The 6,008-nt window shown below is 29.9% G+C and overlaps 1 long non-coding RNA gene across 1 annotated transcript in view; it reads right to left on the minus strand.

Annotated features, from left to right (window-relative positions):
* LOC110263634 overlaps positions 582-6,008 on the minus strand; it is a 10,596-nt gene continuing 5,169 nt past the window's right edge. Inside the window, exon 3 of the long non-coding RNA XR_002349511.1 lies at positions 582-592. This is a non-coding gene — a long non-coding RNA (uncharacterized LOC110263634). The remainder of the gene's footprint in view (positions 593-6,008) is intronic.

Below are 6,008 nucleotides of genomic sequence, written 5' to 3' on the forward strand. Positions count from 1 at the left end.
TTCTATCAATGTTAGAATCATTTAGATGGAAAAGTAATAGTGAATATAGAATTATTTAGGATGGATAGAACTAAGTACATCTTTTTATTGAAAATACAAATTTTAAAATATTATATTCAATTCTCAATAATCAACCTCTAATTGAACTATTGTATGTTCAAAAATTCTTGAATAAATGAAATAATTTTAGTTATATAATTTTTTAAAATTTAATTAATTCAAGATATTTATTGTCGTTGATTAAAAAAGTAAATTGAAATGACAATTTAATATTTCTATGCTCTTAAAATATTATTTATTTATTTTTTTAGCATTTTTTATCATCTAATGATCACATTAATATAATTTAATTTAATAAAATTATTTATCACCATTTGATCAAATAAAAATTCTATTTTATTTGAAAATTTTAGGATTTCTCAACCTCAAGATTATCCATGTTAAATCACTAAGAAATATAATTTAGAGCGCGAAAGCGTCCCTTCATTTGAGAGCATGATTGAGATCAGAGAGTTTGGCTCTTGTAATTCTTTAATATTCGTCAACCAAAACCTTTTATATTCTTAATAGGGTTGAATCGCACAATTTCACGCTAGAAAAAGAGCTATAGAGGCAGATTTGATAGATTGGAGACTGAAGTCATTATTTATATTTGAATGTGATACTCTTTAAAATTTAAAACCCAAATAAAATATTATTTCTGATTTTAATCTTATTTATCCAAATCAAAAATAATAATAACTTATTTAATTTAATATTTTTAACAATAAATAAAATTATCGTTATATAAAAGAATTGTCTTGGTACAAAGATAATTATAATATTTTCATTGGAATATTCACTTATTGTTAATACAAGCAACCTTAACAATTGCCTTTAAATCTCACCATCACCATCTTCACCTCCATCTACATATGCTCTTTTATTAAATGCTTTTTATTCAAGGATGTGGTATTTAAAGCTACGGGATTGTTATTATAATATAAAAAAAGGGCTACGGAAGGCATAATAATGATTGGAGCAAATCAAATCAAAAGCAACGTCCGTTGAAGGGCGGGTAAATACAAATGCATCTTGTTCTATCCAAGCAAATGCCTTTTGCACGTCCCTTGTTACTTGAATAATCATGATCACACACTTTCTCACACTCCGTCGGAATGCACTGAATCATTGGTATTTCCGATCGACATACAGTTACTTTTGCCTCTGCTAATAATCCACCATCTGCAACAATAAAACTATTATTTATTAATAATTAATTATTTCTAGAACACATAACAAAGATGAATCATAAACATATGATAAGTAATGTTACTTAGTAATACATACTAGAGGCAAAAGAGAGAATAATAAACAAAACTATAAGAGAAGTGGACATAATCTGATTCTTCATTATTTCTTGTATCACGAGGATGAGAATAAGATTAACTAATCGCTACCAAATATCAAGGCATCTATCTATTTAATTTATAGAGGAGGATAAGGAAAAAAATGATTCAGCTTTAATCGATATTAATTAGTTAACTAAAATTTATGATGATTTTATTTACTCGTAATATATTTAATTAATATAAATATTATTTTTATTTAATTGATGATTGATTGTATTTAATATCTATTTATTATATAGTAATAATTAATTGATTGCATATAATATTCATTTAATATGCATTTAATATCCAATATCTATTCTATCTATTCTATTATATACAAATTAGATTTTTAAACTTAATGATAAAATTGTTGACGTAGCATATTTATGAGAGTGTTTTCTGATTTTTTTTAACTCATTAAATATAATTTATTACGATGGATTAATTATATCAATTAATTAATTTGATTAAATATTTAAATATCACACAATTTAATATTATGTATATTAATTAATTGAATATAATAAAATCGTATAAATAATCTTTTTATCATTTTGGATATTTGAACTCTTTTTTTTTATTTTTTTCTCTTTACGTATAATTTTATTTTGCGTTAACTTTTGTTTATTTAATGATAAAATATACTCATGATAGTTTTATCATATAATAGTTTATTTTTTTCCTATGTATTTTGATTTGTATCATTACTATTGATCTTGTTATTTTCGTTTTCTTGAATTGTTGTTTATTTTTTTTATGACTTGATATTAATATGAATTTTATTATTTTTTCTAACATTCTTTAATATGAACTTCATTTTTTATTCTTGATTATTATTAATACTTTTATTATTTTCTTCTCTAATTATAAATCTCCTCATAATAATTCTTTTATAGAATATTTTTTTAGTCTAATAGATTTATTTCCTATTTTTTGTCAAAAATAATATATATTATTAGGAGAAAAAAAAAGAAGATACAAATTAAATTTTAAAATTCAAATTTAAATAAGATGTGTAAAGGGCAACTATTGAATTGAGATCTAGAATTCTTTTGATAGATTTAAACTCTTTGTATTATTGTCATTGAAAATTTAAAATACTATTATAAAATTATAGATATTTTTTATTTTATTGTTCTTAAATTATACATTATACCATATATTTGAAGAGTTTTATTTTTTTTGAAATAAGTGTGACACTATATACTTTTTTGGATACAAAGAGAATGAAGTTGAAGTAAGTAACAAAATTGATTATATAATAAGATACACATTCTTAGAATTTTTAGCACAATTGACAAATTTTTAGTTTCGAAATAAATTTTTATTCTACTTTGTATCTTTTATTTTATTTTTTTTATTTTCTTAATTTTTTTAATTAATTATGATTACAATAATCCATCACAAATATTAAATTAGGATAGAGCTCATTAAAACAAAAATTTTGACACCAATTTTAAAGAATTTAGCCCAAAATTGGGCCAAACAAACCGAACCAATCAAATCGGACTCGAACCGGACCCGTGGGCTCAACCAACTCACTTACTTAAGTGAGCTTCAGCTTACTTCTCTCCCTTCTGCATGCAAGAACGCTGGAATCCAGCAAGAGAGGAGAGGAAGAACATTTCCAAGGTTCCAAACCCTTGGCATTGACTTAAATCCACGTAACTTTCCGCTCTGAGCTTCGATCGTTGCACTGTTTGTGGCCACGCGTCTGCGGCGTCGAGCTCTGCAAAAATTGGTACATTGTAAGATAAGAAAGTCACATTTTCTTCCTCGATTTTCTCAGTTTTAGTTTTGAAAATTCCTGTGTAAAGATGTTGAAAATTGTTAAATTTCGGTGTTTAGGATCAAATTAACTTGGTGGAGTTGTCGAGTCTTGTCCCAATTTCCCGTTGATAAGGTGAGAATCCTAGAACCCTAGCTAATTCATTGTTTAAGTGCTTTGGGTATTGAATTTTGGGTATAAATATGTTATATTTGTATTAGGTGTGTATGTATGTATGATATGAAGTCTTTGGAGCCATTGGAAGCTTAGTTGGAAAATTGGTTGGTGTTAGAATTGAACTTCAGTGTGGAAGGCTTGCGAGCTTGTCTTACGGGGTTGTCTTGAGTAATACGTGGAAATCGGCTAAAGTATGATTTAGGTTTCACTTATATAATATATAATGTTCTTTGAAGACTTAGGCTAGTTGACTTTAAAATAGGAATGAATGTATGAGCATGTAAATTGATTAGTACTTAATGATAAATGATGAGTTTTTGCTTAACTATTGATGTTAGAATTGGGCTGTTAAATGATGACTTATTGGTTCTTGTAAAGTAGGAAAAGGAATGAACATGAGTTTGTGGTGGTATGTTGGTGTATGTTGTGACTAAAGTCATGAGAATTAAGTATGAAACTAGGTACATATTGATGTATAATTGATTGAAGCAGGTTGTGAATGACTTTGGTAAAATAAATGGTATATGGTGGCTATGCCGATTATATGTAATGGAAGTGTGACTTGAGTTTGGGTTAATGAAAATTAAGGTTTGGAGCTTTTGTGTAAAATTAATTTTTGGCCAAATTTCGGCAAAGCATAACTTGACTTCCGAATTTCCAAATGATTTCGAATTTGTTTTATATAAAAATTGGGTCCGAGAAGTTTATGCCGTTCAAAGAATGGAAGAAAAAGGATTGAAAACGAAAAAAAGTTATACGCGTCGAAAGTTTAGTGTCCCAAAATGAAATTCTGCAGTTTTTGATTCAGCAAAACTTTTGGAAAAACGTACTTCCATGCGTACGCGTGAGCTGGGGTTTGTGTACGCGCCTAGCTGCTCGCGACGCGACCAACCCTTTCAGGTTGAGATTCATGCGTACACGAGCAGGGGCTTGCGTACACGAGCAAAGATTTTTCACGCCCACACGTACGCATGGCCCCTGTTTTAGCAAATCTGGTTTTTGAATTTTAAACCTAATTTTAAACTTCAAAACCTCTATTTTCATTCCTTTGGTCCTAGATTTTGTTAGTAAGCCTAGTGATGAGATGGAACTAGAAAAGAGTGATAACTTGAGGGTGAAACAAGGTTGAAAAATGATGAATTTTGTATGAAAAATGCAGAGAACTGAAGTATATGTGATGCCGTGGTTGTAAAGGATGATTATGCATTGGTTATAGATGATTGTGAATGAATTATAATGATAATGAAACTGAAATTGATTATGATGTGCCTCCGGGTAAGACGCAGTGGTGTTAATCACTTGCTCCAGGTAAGAGGCGAGATTGCCGGGTAAGATGCAGTGGTGTATCCACTTGCTCCGGTTAAGAGTTTAAAGCTCCGGATAAGATGCAAGGGTGAAATTCTGTCGCCGCTTGCTCCGAGTTGAGAGCTATATGCCACCTGGATAAGAGGTAGAGTGAAGTTGTCCCCTGCTCCGGGTACGTGGGTAAGATGCAAGGGTTGCGACGTTGTCCCACTTGCTCCGTGTTTGGTGTACTGTCCATGGTTAGCTACCAGGACATGTCGGGATGGCTAAGTAACCGACAGTTGATATAAACAGCCATAGGACAGGCATGCATCATAAGCATATTGCTTGAATTGATTGTTCATGCTTTAATTGGGAATGCCTATGTGACTTTCATATGCTTACTTGTATACGTGCTCCTTGCATTACTTGTGTCCTAATTGTGTTTGTTATTGTCTGCTTGCTTGTCTATGTGATTATACTGGTGATGGAGGTTTTGGAGGAAAGAGGATGATGGAGGGTTAGGTTAAAGTATTTGGTTAAGTTTAGGAATTTTTAGAAAACCACCCTTATTTATGGTTTCACTTTTAATTCTTAAATTTTATAATCTGAATGTCGGCATTATAGGATTGTCTCTGGCATTCTAAAATTGCCTCTGGCATTCCCAAGACCTTATATCTTATGTGCGTGGCACATTTACCATGCTGAGAACCTCCGATTCTCATTTCATACTGTGTTGTCGTTTTTCAGATGCAGGTCGAGAGGCACATTGGTAGGTGTCTAGAGTTTCTGCGGCGAAGTGGTTTACTTTGGAGTTTTCTTTTGTTATTTTGATATTATTATATGTAAATTTATAGTTTCTCCTCTTGTGTATAAGAATGCTTGTTTTATGTACCTTTTAGAGGTTTTATGGAGAACTAGGATTTATGTATGTGCATTTTGGGACTTGGGACTATGTGTATATATACATAAATATTTTTCGGCCAGCCTTAGTTTCGCAAGCTGAATTAGGAACTTGTTATTTTGTACCTTTGATCTTCTACTCTTATCTTTTGTATAATTATGATAGTGGACTTTAGATTTCTTCGTACGCAAGTAACCACATTTTCTGAACGTTGTGCTTTTATATTTTACGATTTTTGCTTTATATTTTCATCAAGACTCCTCGTATATTAAATCCTTTCAATTATTATACTATATATTTTATTTTAGAGGTCGTAGTGCATCGCCACCTCTATTTTACATTCTAGGTGTAAAGCTCTGTGTGGTAGGGTGTTACAATTTAGATGGATAAGAAATAGTGAATATAGAATTATTTAGGATGGATAAAACTAAATACATCTTTTTATTGAAAATACAAATTTAAAAATATTATATTCAATTCTCAATGGTCAACCTCTAATTGA

The sequence above is a fragment of the Arachis ipaensis genome, chromosome B06 (assembly GCF_000816755.2).
Source record: "Arachis ipaensis cultivar K30076 chromosome B06, Araip1.1, whole genome shotgun sequence".
In the NCBI taxonomy this organism is placed as follows: Eukaryota; Viridiplantae; Streptophyta; class Magnoliopsida; order Fabales; family Fabaceae; genus Arachis; species Arachis ipaensis.